General features: G+C 36.3%; 1 pseudogene; it reads right to left on the bottom strand.

The window, feature by feature from the left end:
- Window positions 1-11648: 11648 nt before the first annotated feature.
- Window positions 11649-16379, bottom strand: part of LOC148690656 (uncharacterized) — a 62483-nt pseudogene continuing 57752 nt past the window's right edge.

The raw sequence follows: 16379 nt of genomic DNA, 5'->3' as shown, positions 1-16379 counted from the left end.
GAAAAGAGGAGGGAGTGGAGTGCTTTATAAAGAGTGTCGGACGTTGTTAACCAGAGTGTATAGTGAACTGAGGTCAAAATCTAACCATGGATAGATCCTATCTCTCTGGAGTCTTACCTGGTCAATACTCAAAGCTTGGTGATAAATTCCACAAATCCATTAAAGGAGCTGTGCAAAAAGGATAAAGACCTGTGCAAAAAGGATAAAGACCAGCTGCAATTCTCTGCTCCCATAACCATTCTATCTCTCTTCAGTTGTCCAAGTGTTAGAGTCAGTTTCCTCATTTATCTTTTTTTGATTGATTAGTAGGCAACCGGTGTTTTCATGGTCTAGAATGCACGAATATTTTTTTCTGGAGTGCTACTTTCAGAATCTCAAATTCCATTTCCTAATATGTAGCAGGTTCAATATTTGTGCATTGAAACGCGGTAGAGTTTCTCCTCGTCGGCATGCTGCAAGAATAGTGTTTGTTGGTGTAGGACCCGCCTATTGTTTCATTTTCAACCATCCAATCACTCATACTATTAGTTGATGGGCAACAGCTATATCCTCACGGTTAGACTGCTAAGAGTAAACAACAGTAACTGAAAAATGCTTGGTCTTTATTAATCTCATCCATAATCCATAGTAATTTGCTAAGGAAAGAAAAATATAGTCAAAACATGCTCTGTAACAGAAAAATGGATTTGGTTTTGGCTCATTAAATTTCGATAATATGTGGATAAAAATTGAATGAAATTTAATATGTTTCCACCATAATTTGCAGATTCAATTGATAAAAACAAAAGAGGGCGGAAGACAGAAAGTAATTTGTATGATGATGACAATAAACGTCACTCTTGTACTAATTGAGATATAGCCCGATCATCGTTAGTAGTTGTAGTGGTCCGTTTTAGAGTTTTTTGAACTTCAAATTTCGTTATTTTCATGATTGCTTTTGAAATGTTTTTCATGATGTTTCGAAACTAATTTCTCTTAACTTGGGTGACATGTAGCCATAATCATAAATGTTTATGACCTTGAGTTGGATTAATTTTAAATTTTCATTCTCATTGAGTTTTTGTGTGTGTGTGTGTGTGTTTATATGCTTGTTTTTAATTAGGGCACACATTTAACATCTTGATATTAACTTAGTAAAATTTGATGTGATTGAAGGTAGATGCTATACTTCATTCGAGTTTAAGCATCTTGCTGATTATGCCATGAATTTTTTTAGTAGTAGATGCCATACTCCAGAATTTGTGTAGTCTTTCTATAAATTTCCACAAACCTTAATAAGTTTTATTATGATAACCAAACCAAATGCCATGGATGTTTCATACTGTTAGGGCTCAAAAATCTCACCTACAAACCCAATCATCGTAAAAGTGCACAAGCCGAGCTTAAATTCACGCAAAAGTACGAAATCAAGGGGTATCTGAACACTAGTAGAAAAAAGCATTCGAGCGATGAAAATTAGCATGACGCACGGTATTTTGTCACGCAATGACTTTTTGCGCGACAAGATAAGGGTGTTGTTGCGCAAAAACGTCTTGACCAAAAAAAATTATTAGAACCTTATGTGACAAACTATTTTGTCGTGCAAGAGTCATTTGCGAGACGGCACCATATGTTCGTCGCGCAAAGGCTGATAAAAAATGCGGGTGGAGAGAGATTTGGCACCAATATCTCGCGCGATGAACATTTTTCCGCAAAAACTTTGTTGTGCAAGGTGCTCTAAAATGGTCGGTGAGCTATTTAAGGCAAAGTAATTACCACGAGCTTTGCGCAACAAAGTCTTTGTCGCACAAAGGTCCCACAGATTGTATATAATCACAGATTCACTCTCCCCTTTCCTCACGTACTTTTCCCCAAAACCCTCAAGTTCCCCTCGTTTTCTTCTTTCCCAAACCCCTCGTATCTGAATTCTTGTTTTATTTTTCTGTACGATGGCTAGTTTCGCTACTGCTCCAAGTAAGGGATGTGGGGGAGAAGGACATCGGAAAGGTAAAGCCAAATTGTGTGTGCATTCAATAGTTTTTTTCGTTTGAAAGAAATATTGGGCGAATTACTTAGTTTGACTATGAAATGTTTAATTTTTTCGTAGACAAAAAAATGAAGAGAAAGTCTAAGGAGGGCAAAAGGGGGATTGATGGACGGTCAAGACTAATCATCTTTGATGATTTCAGGAGATCTGAGAGGGAGCCGCACGTTATGGTTGCGCACGACATTGGGACAATTGTGCGGAACAATTGTCTTACGGAGTGGGCGTCTTGCAAAAAGGTGCCGGAGAAACTCAAGAAATCGATGTTGGATAATTTATCAGTACTGCCACATTTTACGTATCATATTTATATCATTTATCTAATAGATATGAGATTTATATGTATTGGTAAATCTTACTTCTATCATAATGGTATTACAAATATATTATAAGAAAATTATTAGTGTAGGATTACTCACTTTCTAAATGAAAAACAAGATGTCCTTGTCAGCAGCTTATCGTTCGATTTGATTTAAACAGTAACCACAACAAATGAAGCACCGCATCATATCGGCATGCTGTCCTTTATTGAAATTATCCGAGGTTTAAACGTACAGTCCCATCCGTTAGACCGACACCGATTAAATAAGCGAATCCCATTGCTTCATACTTTTCATTTTTTATTGTTTAACATTTTTTGAATTTTTTCTTTTAACTTTTGCTGATTAATCAATTGTGAACTCTGGCATGTGGACCATGCATGAACCACCATAATCCATGCAGATGCTGATATTGCATGCAGAGACTATATATATTTATACCAGCAAGCAGTACTGCCCAGTACGTAGTACCTAATAAGTGAGCATTAGTATCTATTATTACGGACTTTGTAGGGGTGAGGATTTAAAGAACTAGCTTTTCCTGCAGTTCAAATTCTTGGGTTTTTGGCAGTGGATCAGCATCAACTTGCTTGGACAATACAATGAATACATTTGATTCATTGTATGTATGTATGTATATTATCGACTACTAGAAAATTTAAAGTTTGCTGCAAAAATCATTGTGACAATTAGTAACTGAGGCCTCGTTTGTTGGAGATGATTAGGTTGGGTAGAAATTGAAGACATTTTGAATGAGATATAAATAATAACTTCCTTGTTTTGTACAACTTGAAGGTTATTCATGAAGAAAAGTTGTCTCTTTTAATCCTATCATTTTTATGCCGATTAGTATGACTATCTTTCATTCATGAATAACCTTCAATTAAGTCTGCATAGTATCAATATATTTTCTTCATAAATAACCTTCAATTAAGTTGGACAAAATATGAAAGTTGCTATCCATTTATTCCTTCAATATATTGATACTCTCTAAGAAACAAGGCGCTATATTAGGTTATGTGGAAAGAAAATTTGTAACGTACGTAACACGTATATCCATTTATGTTTAGAACACTATCATCACGTACCATAGACATACAAGAGGATAATTGTATGGTGTGAGTCATCTAACTCCAATGGTAGATAACATGTTATATTCTAACACTTATGACAATAGTTCAACTCTCATTCTCATCATTCATCTTAAATAACCGAGGAATTAAAAAGACTATTCTAACACTTATGACAATAGTTCAACTCTCATTCTCATCATTCATCTTAAATAACCGAGGAATTAAAAAGACCATCCTAGTCTCAAGAAAAACTCTACAATTTCTAAGATTACAAATTGAGTACACAAAACAATCATTACATTTCATACAACTCTGACTTTGTGGTGGTAAATTGTGACACCAACTTGATATATAACGATTTTCAAGGCGTGAACTTGAGTATATCTATACGTTTTCCGCTTGAATTCTTGATACATGAATTGATTATTGTCTTAGACTTACTCAAATATTAGATATGAACAACCCACCCACCCACCTTCCCCTCTTCCATTTTCCACCCAATTTATACATATCAGGATTCATTTGATGTTTATCTGATACAAGAAAAATTGAAAAGTAAGTTGGGGCTTCCGTTTTTGTTCAATTGGCAAGGGATGAATGCTAGCTGACGATTCTGCAGTTTTCAAACCAATGCTCGTTTTTTCTAGTCCGAGGCTTTTAAGCACAGGACCAAGTCCGTGGTTGGTCAGCTTTTAGATTTCTAGATCTTGTCTCCCAAAATCCAAAATATTATATACTTTTAAAGAATAAAACCTTCCAGATAACATATTATCCCACTTAATAATATGGTATTTTTCTTTACTTGTATGTAAGTGAGGGGTTTTAAGTTCAAATCTTATGAATAACGAGTTTGAAGCTAATTTAATCTCCCAACTAACCCCTTATAGTATATGTGCGTGTATATATATGTAGGGTTTTTATCATAAATGTTCCCTGAAATTGATCTATCCCATCAAGATGGTTACTTGAAATTAAAAATCAATCAATGTACTACTTGAAATAGATGTCACAAATCAATGTAGTGAAAATAGATGTCACAAATTAATGTGGTCCTTCCGTCGTAACTTTGTTAAATATTCTATTATGTGATGATGTAGCACTTCATTGGGTCCCACAAATATAAATAAATTTTCTTATATGAATTAAAAAATATTTAGATAATAAAATAACTATTTTATTTTTTATAATTAAGAATTAAAAAAAAGGATAAGAATAAAAAAAGATGATGGTCATCTTCTTCCTGTCGTCACACACCAAAAAATCCCAGTCGACTGTGCAAGTGTGCAACTCCTAAGAAGCTCCGCGCCAACGAGCCATATACCCAAATCCCCATTTGGAAAGATTAACCACTATTTTTTTTGTAAATTCATTCAAATCTTAATGAAACTTGGGTCTTTACCTTTTCTACAAAATACCCAGATCAAATCTCCTCTCCCAGCCCACCCTTCAAAAGGACGCTGCACCAACTCTCTTCTTCGAAACTACCAAACCCATAAAACTCTCCAAAACCAAGCCCTGCACCCAGCTCGTTCTCCAGCATGACTTTGGGTGCACATACGGCAAAGCTCCAGTCTTTGCTACTATACCACTCCCTCGCACTGCCCATCTAAAACTTTTTCCAAAATTTTCCTAGAGTGCAAAGCCACCTGCAAAATGAGGTAATTCATCAGAATTTCGGAGTTTGGTTCGGCAGCGCTGAGCTCCTCAGGAGTTGCATGGCCGATTGGATTGTTTGGAGTGTCAAATGAAGAGAATGGTATTTGAAAACTTATAATTAAACTTTGTTTTGGAGAAATAATATGTTTATCTGTCTCACTTAGAAATGGTACAAGAAACTCCTTATATATGAGTGCTGGAGTCTCATGCAATAAAGGTAGCAGCTCCCAACTACATGTAATAAAAGCTAGGCTATACAACAATGCGTGCCTATACAATAGACCCTTGACTTTGTAATCACAAAGTATAATTTTGCTTGATCTTGTTTGCTTGACTTTGTATCCACAGTTGAAACTTTGCTTAATTGTTATCTCTATCATTCTTATCTTCATCATCCCCCCGCAAGCTCATGAGTGGAAGACGAACGAGCTTGGACTTTAAGAAATGAAAACGATCAGCAGACAAGCCCTTGGTGAAGATATCTGCAATCTGAAATTTAGTAGACACATGACGGACATGCAATGACCTTGCCACTACAAGCTCACACACAAAATGATAATCCATAACAACATGTTTTGTTCTAGCATGGAACACAGGATTAGACGCCAATGCAATGGAGCTTGTGTTATCACACCAAATCAAAGGAGTCGAAATACTGATGCAAAGCTCCTACAGCAGTTGTTGGAGCCAAACAAGTTTAGTTGCTGTGATGGCCAGCTGTCGATATTCTGATTCGGTACTTGAACGAGCAACTGTGCGTAGCTTTTTGGAACTCCAAGAAATTAAATTTGGACCAAAATATATGTAGAAACCACCAGTGGAGTGTCTAGTGTCTGGATCCCTGGCATAGTCCAAGTCTGAAAAGCCAACCAAATCAGTACCACCACAACGAAACTGGAGCCCTTCCTCAGTTGTGCCTTTTAAGTAACGAAGGATTCGCTTGACTGCAATCCAATGAACTGAGGTGGGATGGTGCATATGCTGACATACCTGATTCACTGCATACGTGATGTCAAGTCTGGTGATGGTTAAGTATCGCAGAGCATTGACCACACTTCGGTAGCTGGTAGGATTATGCAAGGGAACACCATCAAGAGAGCGAAATGAGGAGCTAGATTGAACTGGAGTAGCACAAGGCTTGGCTTCCAACATATCTACACTCTTCAACAAATCAACAATATATTTTATTTGCTTTAGATGTAACCCATCATCTCCACGAGTTGCTTCAAGACCCAAGAAAAAATGGAAGGGTCCTAAATCTTTCATAGAAAAACTCTGACCAAGTGCATGGATAAGTGAATCAACATAAGAGCATTGATTTCCTGTGATAAGGATGTTGTCAACATGGATTAGAAGAATCAAATACACTCCATGGTTATTAAAAATGAAGAGAGAATGATCTGCTTGTGATGCCACAAAGCCCAAATCAATAAGATATTCAGAAAAACGATGAAACCAGGCTCTTGGGGTTTGCTTCAAACCATATAAGGACTTGTGCAAACGACAAACATGATGAGGATACTCGGGATCTTCAAAACCAAGTGGTTGTTTCATGAAAACTTCTTCAGAGAGATTCCCGTGCAAAAACGCGTACTATACATCAAGTTGGCGTATAGGCAAATTATAAGAAACTGCAAGGGCAAGAACCAGACGAATGGTATCATGTTTAACCACTGGACTAAAAGTCTCGGTGTAATTAACACCTATCTTTTGATGAAATCCATTGGCGATAAGACGAGCTTTATATCGCTCCACTGTACCATCAGATTTTCGCTTTGTGCGATAGACCCACTTACAAGGAAAAACATGAGTAGCAAATGAGGAAGGTACCAACTCCCATGTACCAGCATCTTTCAAGGCCTTAAACTCCAATGTCATTGCTCCACGCCAATGAGATAATTGATTTGCCTCTCGAAATGAGGTTGGTTCATAATCTAGAGCCTGTAATGATGTCAATAAAGCATATTTGGGGTTTGGTTTTCGAATGCCAGATTTAGAACGAGTAAGCATGGGATGGGGAGCAGAAGCTAAAGAAGGTGGAGGGGCCTCATTAATGGAAATCAAACTATGAGAGCTATCATGAGCAGGTTGAGAATGAGGTAGCGATGAATGTGGATGTGTAGGCAATGGTGAACTTGAGAAAGGTTACAAGGGGGAGAGAGGTGCTACACTAGAAGAGGATGTCAGATTATGAGAAATAGAAATATGAGATGATGAAGGTACCTGAGGAAGAAGTGGTAAGGGAGAATGAGTGATAACCACGGGAGAATAAGCTTCTGACAATGGGACTGAGGAAGATTATGCAGGGTTGTGATAAGAGCATATTTGTGTGATTTAGTTAGCTTGTTCTTCTGCATTTATGTTGTTATTTCTTAGTTAATGTAGTATTTCAAGTCATTTTCGTGTGTTTATAGGTCCAAAGGGTTAAAGTACCAAGAAAGTGCATTTTGGTGCATTTTGGAGCAGTTTTGGGCACTAAATGGATAGCTTGTATATGGAGCAAGGTGGATGGATGAATTTGGAGTCAAAAGAGGCTAGGAACATGCTACAAATCAGAAAAGGAAAGTTCAAGACAAAGAAGATAAGGGAAGAGCAAGAAATATGGAAACTTATCCTAACAACCTTATCTTATCCAAACCTTATCCTATCTTATCCTAACCTAATCTTGTTCCACCTTAATCCTAGCTGCAAGTGGACCTAAAAACATGATTTCTAGAAGCCTTATCTGACCCTAAAAGGGTGCCGCATCCTTCCCCCTTTTATCTCTCCTAGAAAACCCAAAATCAGCCACAAAACACCTAGTTTCTAGAAGGCCCAATTTTGGACGAATTTCCTAAACCTTTTTCCTTTTGGATTCTGATTTATTAGGCCTCATTCCTTGTGGATTTGGGTTACACAAATCCTTTTCTGAAATTAATTGGGCCAAACCCCCTCCTAAGTGGATTTAATGACTTGTGCCGAAACCTAGGGCCCTAATCCTTAAAAATCTGCTAAGTTGTAACCCTATTCTAATTAACCCTAGGGTTGGCCGAACTATATATTCATATTTTCAGCCACAAATTCGCATGAACCCTTTATGCCATTCAGAAAATCCTTGCCGCAAACCTTAGTTTCCATTCTCCATCATTCATTCACGTCATACACTTCCATACACAATTTGCCGCACCCTCTCACCCTAATCAGCCATCATTCATCATCCCAAGCAAGAATACATAATTCATAACCCCCAAAACCATCACCCACACCTTGTGCCACAACAAGGAAGAAGGAGGAAGGCCCTACTCGTGCATGCCATTTGACTTGGAGTTGCCGGAACGTTTTAGGTGTAATCTTTCTTGTGTTTTTCAATGTTTAAATTCAAGAATCTTTGCTTTGTGAGTATGAGGAACTAATCCCCTCTTAGCTAGGGGGAATTTTGAAACCATGGCTATATTTGCATTATGATTTGATTACTTCCAGTTGTGATTTCATGAATTGTGAATTCAATTTACTTATCTATTTGAATTAAAACGTGTTTGTGTATGTGGGTTGAGAGTGCACACTTAATTTGCATGCATAAATTTGATGCTAGGATATAAGGGAGCTTCACCTAATAGTTGTGAACTTATATTCATAAGTAGTTAAGGTTGTTAGTCACAATCATGTTAAGTAAATTCTTGGCATAAGTATCATGCGCTTTCATAGTTACGAACGCCTCGTCAACACTTATGATTTTCATAGAAATTAATGATCTTTGATTGTTTCTCTATTATGTGCTTTCATGTAGAGAACTTTTGAGGAATAATTTGATTGCAATGCGTTAATTCCATTCAATTCAATGACTTAAGGAAAATCTGAGGGTTAATTTAAGTGTACCTAATTAACTTTGTGTGTTGAGGTTCATGGTTCATTGAAAAAGCAACTGGAGATTGTTTTGTATGCAAGTATGTCATGTGTGGAGAAAGACCTCCTAGCTAGCCCATCATCCATCTATTTCCACCAAATTCGTGCAAATCTGCCTAGTTCTAATTTCTATTTTGTTTAATTTATTTTCGTCCAAAACCAAATCCCCATTTATTTTAGAGTGTCTAACTAGTTAGAATCTGTTTTAGATAGTGTTTTCAAGTGTTTTGAGTCAAATTAAAACCAAAATTTGTCCAAAATTGTGTTTAGAGTCAAATTTGCCCAGTTTGTGTTTTTAGGCAGTTTTGAGTGTTTTTAGCTTATTTTGAGTCTTGTGAACTTGTTTTGAGTCTTATAAGTTTAGTTAAGTGTTTTAAAGCTTAGTTTTATCTATTTGAGTCAGTTTAAAGTGTTTAGCAATCCCTCCTAATCCCTAGTTTAAGAACGATCCCTACTTACATATATACTACAATTGTCAAAAGAGAGTTTAATTTGTGTGTTAAGTTAATTTTCGCATCAGGTTGTCGAATGGAAAAGTTTCCTCATTAAAGACCACATGGCGTGACAAATAAACTCGTTCATTTGACAGATCATAACATCGATAGCCCTGCTGATTAAGTGAGTAACCAATGAAAACACATTGTTTTGAACAAAATTCCAATTTATTTTTATTATAAGGTTGTAAATAGGGAAAGAGAGCGCAACCAAAAACATGAAAACATAAATAAGAAGGCTTGGCACTAAACAATTTTTCATAAGGCGAAACATAATTCAATTGGCGTGCTGGAAGATGGTTAATTAAATAGACTGAGGTGTGGAAAGCATCCACCTAAAAAGAAGAAGGCATTTTAGCAGTGGCAAGTAAAGTAAGACCCATGTCAACAATATGTCGTTGTTTCCGCTCAGCAGCACCATTTTGTTCAGGAGTATGAGGGCATGTTAACCGGTGCTTAATGCTATTATCAGTTAAAAATTGTTGAAATTCCTTACTCATAAATTCACCTCCGCCATCAGTTTGTAAAGATTTTATCTTATAGACAGTATGAATAGATAGAAGATTTTCAACAAGCAATTTAAATTTTTGAAAATAAGAAAAAACTTCATGTTTAAATCTCATAGGAAATATCCAAGTATAACGAGAATAGTCATCAAGAAATATTATAAAATACTTGGAACCCTTAACAGAGGCAATTGGTGAAGTCCAAACGTCACAATGGATCAATTGAAGAGGACAAACGGAAATAGATAGAGACAAAGCAAAAGGTAATTTAGTGCTTTTGCCCAATGGGCAAGTAGAGCAAAAACTAGGTAACTTAGAATCCTTAATAGGAATAGAAGACATAATTTTAGTAAAAATTGCATGAGATGGATGGGCGAAACGCTGATGCCACATAAATGAAGAGGTTCGTTGTCCAAAGAATGCCATGGTTTTGAAGGGAAATTTCGACGAACCCACACGAAACGGATACAATCCATTCTCACTATTGCCGTGGAAAAGCGTATTCCTTGTGGATAGAACCTTCACAAAAAAATCAGTAGGAGTGAAAATGAAATAGCAATGATTATCACAACAAAATCGATGAACGCTCAGTAGATTAACGGAAGCAGAAGGACAATGCAACACAGAATTTAAAGGAAATTTAGACACGAAACCGTAACCAATATGCTTTATAGACAAACCTGCACCATTACCAACAACGACTTGATCTTGACCAGTGTATTCTGTGGGGAGGCTCATATTAGCTAAATCATTGGTGATGTGTGATGATGCGCCACTGTCGGTACACCATGTAGGGGACCGTTCATTGCCCACAGGAGAGGCAGCCATCATAGCATGAGATTGTGAATATGGATATCAGCCTTCGGAAAAAGAAGACTTGAAACAGTTTGTAGTAGAATGACGATGATCACCACAATAGTAACAACCATTAGAGGAATAACCAATGTTACGATATCCAGAAGATAAATGAGCAACCGCAACATGGTTGGGAAGATAGGAAGAGCGAGGAAAAGCAACAATAGGTGTAGGAAGAATTCCTTGACTCTGAAATGAGCCGCGACTGGATCCACCATGAAACAAACCGCATTTGAACCACCACGACGACCAACAAAACGATTACCAGCACCGCGACCATGAAAGGAGCCATGACCTTGAAAACCACCACGACGGAATGAGGACGTAAGACCATTACCACGGTGAAGTATGGTTCCATGACCATGATTTATAGAAGAGCCATAAGGTGCAAAGAGAGTTGTAGTAGTGTGATCAGGACTGAAAGTAGTGCTATAGTCTTCCATACGACTTTCAGCGCTCAAGAGCAAAGCAACCATATCGTCAAGACTCATAGGATTTTCTCTTGCTTTAACTGAAGTAACAGTACTTTTGAAAGCATGACCAACACCATTTAAAATCAGCTCCATAAGATCATCATCATCAATAGGCTTTCCCGCAAGAGCCAATGGATTAGCAAAGTTAGTTAATTTATCAACATAATCTGTAATGGACATGTTACCTCTTTTAGTGGACTGCATCTGGTGCTTAAGTTGAAGAACACGGGTGCGAGATTGAGAAGCAAATCGTGTTTTCAAAGTATCCCAAATAGCTTCGGACGTGTCACAAGTTGCGACGATGGAAAACACATTTGGTGTCAAAGTTGAGTTAATCCAACTCATCAATTGTTGGTCTTGTCGCTGTTAAGTCACGTACTCGGGATTGAGAGTAGTAGCATCCTCAAGAAACTTGGTTGGACATGTTTTTGTACCATCAACATAGCCAACAAGATCATTACTTTTAAGTAAGGGATTAAATTGGGCAAGCCACAACATGTAATTGGTTCGATCAAGTTTGATGGAAACCAAATAGGAAATATTAGGAAGGGAGCTGGTAAGAAGAGAAGAAGCGGCCATGGAAGCTGAAGAAAAGTTAAGAAGATGGTAAGGCAGAAGAGGAAAAAAGAAAAAAAACTACAGTCAGAGGTTTGTCGTTAGACAAATGGCTCTTGATACCATGAAGAGAATGGTATTTGAAAACTTATAATTAAACTTTGTTTTGGAGAAATAATATGTCTATCTGTCTCACTTAGAAATGGTACAAGAAACTCCTTATATAGGAGTGCTGGAGTCTCATGCAATAAAGGCAGCAGCTCCCAACGACATATAATAAAAGCTAGGCTATACAACAATGAGTGCCTATACAATAGACCCTTGACTTTGTAATCACAAAGTATGATTTTGCTTGATCTTGTTTGCTTGACTTTGTATCCACAGTTGAAACTTTGCTTAATTGTTATCTCCATCATTCTTATCTTCATAATCAAGATGGGAAGATGATGATTTTTTATTTTTTTTATTTTTTTAAGTTTTAATTACACAAAATAAATTTTTTTATTTTATTATTTAAATATTTTTAATTTATATGACAATATTTAATTATATTTGTGGGACCTAGCTATTATTTCATTATTTAAATATTTTTAATTTATATGACAATATTTAATTATATTTGTGGGACCTAGCTAAGCGACACATCATCATATAACAGAATATTCAACGAAGTTATGACGGAATGATCACATTGATTTGTGACACCCATTTTCAGAGATTACATTGATCGATTTTCAATTTCAGATACCATCTTAATTGAGTAGTTCAATTTTAGGGGTCATTTGTGATAAAAACTTATATATGTATGCATAAACAGATATGGTGAGATTTGGATATTGGCTTTTGTAATCTGTTTGTTTTCAAAGTAAAATGAGAACACCTATTTTCTTACCTTCAATTCCTTCCATTTTTTTTTTCATTAGAGTTGAGACTCATTGGCAAATTCACATTTATTTGGAAACGCCTAATATTATACAAATAAGTTTTTAACACCTCATCCCTTCTTGGAACGCACAAAAGAATACAAAGGAGGGTTCAAACGCTAACATAGGGTGTGAAGGTAAATACTTTTGAAATAAATGTCGTTAGGGTCAATACACTATTGCCCCACTATTGGAGAGCAGTGATCGTATTAGGATAGTGATTTTCACACTTTTGGTTTTCTCTTTCTACACTTCCAGCTTTGATTTTGTCAATGATCACCCATTTATTTGTAAGGGTGTGATATCCAAACATCTCTTTTTACTTCTCCTACATCTTTTTAGTTTTCGGCTATCGAATCGGATGAATTGAAAAAAATCAACGAACATAAATTAACAAGATATGTGTAAAAAGTAAAAAGGGATGTGTAGATACCACACCCTTATTTGTATACATATTCACTTATTGGTATTTTAGCCCTGACATCTTTATATCTCTATCATTCATTTACTCTGCACAACGTCAATCGTATGGATCCTTCACCAAATGAAAGGAGTTGTAGTCCACTTGGCTTTGGCGTTAAGAAAAATCTGATACATTTTTCATCGTTTTGCGTATTTGCAATAATAGAGAGGTAGTAATGTGTAACAATTAGAGATCCAATGTAAATCTTGATTAATGAACTTTAAATTGATCCATCTGCATAATTTCACATAAACCATAAACTAATAACAATTATGGAGGGAAACTTTCAAGAACTATATGCTTCTTGAATTCAAAAGGTGAAGTTTGGTAGTGGTTTAATTTAGAGGAGGAAAGGAAAGTAACCAGCTCGTAAGGGACTATGCGGTAGAGGCAATTGGGACACTGACAGCTGAAGCTACATTCCATGTCCGCCGTCAAGCAAACTCTGTTGCCCATAAGATTGTTCGTATTGAACTCCATTCAAGGTTGATTGTACTTGGTTTGATGAAACTCTCTCTTTGATTTGTTATTTAATTGAGGAGGATATCTTCATCGCTTATACCGAGTAGCCTATTTATGGCATTGAATGAAAATCATATCGTCTCTAAAAATTAAAAAAATAAAATAAAAATAAAAAGAATGAAAGTGTGAATATTAAATATATGATATAACATATAAGATGGCATGGCCAAGATTTGTCTGATTTGGGGGGAAGTGGGTACTCTTTATATTTCTATTTCTTGGAGTAATAAATAAACAAAACAGAAGATGGTGGGAAGTTCCAAGCTTGGAGGAGATCATATTCATGTCCGCGAGTGGCCCCAAAGTATGTAATCGTTGCCTATATATATATCAATCGAGAGATGGGATATGAATAAATTTATCAAATTCAAATTTTCTTCTTCTTCTTTTTTAGACAATAATAACACAGTTTTCAATGTATTCTGTCATCCTAAATGAGTAATTCTATACTTATTATATTTAATGTATCACATTTGCATTATCTTTTTAATAGTGATAATGCCCACCACAAGTAGATTTCACACATCTATTAAATAAGTGTTACAAATGGAGTATATATAAAATATGGTAAATTTAATATTTGTGTTCTGAAATAAAGTTTCGAATAAACTTCTTATACATTTAACCACCTACAAGTCACATGTTTTAATTGTGTGTTTGATTGCTCGGAAACTTGATATGTGGGTGAAGACTTTTAATTCTCAAAGGATTTGAGGTAAAGTTTGTAAATAATGGATGACAAAATAAATAGGAGGGCAGCTTTGAAATGCATCACATGAGAGTTGTAAAGAGATTTAATAAAAGTTTGCATATAATAGTAAATCATTAACAGAGGTACTCCATTAACACATCCTAAATAGTAAATGAAATCTGGGAGCCTCAAATTAACCAAAAAGTATCATATACTTTCTTTTTTGACGCACTCTTTTTAGCCACTTATGTACCCGTGTTTAATTATAATCGTTAATTTTGATTATGTTTGATATGATGGTGCTGAGGCCCAAAAATGTCACGAACAAGTCCGACCAAGCCTCGAAACCCAATTGTTGTACAAGACCATGTTTGAGCCCAAATACGTGCAAAGGTGCGGGATCAAGGAAGAAATATATTTACAAACATGCCATGCTACGGTAGTTAAACCGGATATTCATAAACCAAGCCATGCTGATTGTCATGCTGAAATAAGCCCAAGTCACATACTCGGGGCTTGTCAAGTGAATTGTGGTGCGGATGGTTACAGGAATTCATCGGGCTTATGTGGGATCCAGGTTACGGAAGACTTTGGGCTACTTGGGAGCCCAAAGATCCTAGCCCATAACCTTTGATGTCCACGTAGGCAGGTATTGAGAGAGAATAAGCCTAGTCTACCTATTTCCCTAGCAAGCTAGCTAGTTCAGTTAGGACCAAACCAGATTCCATTCCTAAGTTCACGTGAAAGCACTTCAAAACAGACATTTAATGCGGACTTTCTCTTCCCAGCTTACGTAGAAGTTCAACGTGCGAAAACCATAAGGTGTGCTACTGACACTATGTTTGGATGAGGGAAATAAACTTAGAATTTGGATAAAAGTCAAAATTTATAAATTGACATGTACCAATTCCTTTGTTTGGATTCATAAACATAGAAATTTAGAATTTCCGCGTGGAAAAAGAAAACTTGGAATTTGGGATCTCCAATTCCCAAGTTCAAATTCCATGTAAATAAGTGTCATTTCCTAATTTCTATGATTGAGAGTTTAAAAATAAAAAATTCCGTATTCAATTCATTTGTTCTTTTTGGTTAACCAAACAAGGAAATTCACAAATTCTAGAAAATAAAATCCCGGCATTTCAATTTCCATCATTTTAAAATTCTTTAAAATTCTTTAAAATTCTTAAATTTCTTCATCTAAACATAGTGTAAAAGTAGCGCATGTGGAAAGTTGCGCCTCAAGAAAAAGACATGCCAGGTCCGAGAGTCTGTCATCCTTACACCTATAAGGGGTAGCAAGAGAACTAGAGAGAAAGGGGGGAGAAAAACAAGTCCAAAATAGAGATTCCTTGTGAAGGGATCATTCAACTACGAATATAGCAGGAGAACCTTAGAGAGGGGTCCTCCAATTCCCCCATTTTTCACGTAGAGAACAAGAGAAGCTCAGAAACACCACCTTGCGACCTTAGTTTTTTCCATATCCTTCTTCTAAGTACCCCAGCCATTGTAAACCCTGCCACCACCTTAGGAAGCCTAGATTATCCACAAAAAACACTATACAACCATCCAATCTCTCTCTTTCATGCAAATTGATGAACTTCTAGCTTCTACACCACGCTTTTCTTGAACAAGTCCTTATCTGTTCAATCATGCTCATCTTTGAGTCATTGATCTAACCAGGATATTTCCTAAGACAAGATAACTCTTTCGAGATATTCCGAAACTTGGTACGAAATCAAACCAAGGGAGACAAGAGGACATTCTCAAAGCCTAAGTCCATCTCAACCTATAAGTCCCCCAACAGATGGCCACAAATAAAAATAGATGTGAGAGAAGTAAAATATAGTGTGCAAAAATCACTTTCCTTTTTTTAATATATCCATAGCACGAAAAAATTAAAATTAAAAATTAAAACCAAAGGAGTTTTAACGAAACACTCCGGG

Source organism: Pyrus communis, chromosome 15 (assembly GCF_041283825.1).
Source record: "Pyrus communis isolate YQ-2024b chromosome 15, ASM4128382v1, whole genome shotgun sequence".
Lineage (NCBI taxonomy): Eukaryota > Viridiplantae > Streptophyta > Magnoliopsida > Rosales > Rosaceae > Pyrus > Pyrus communis.
This window is presented reverse-complemented; position numbering and strand designations above follow the sequence as displayed.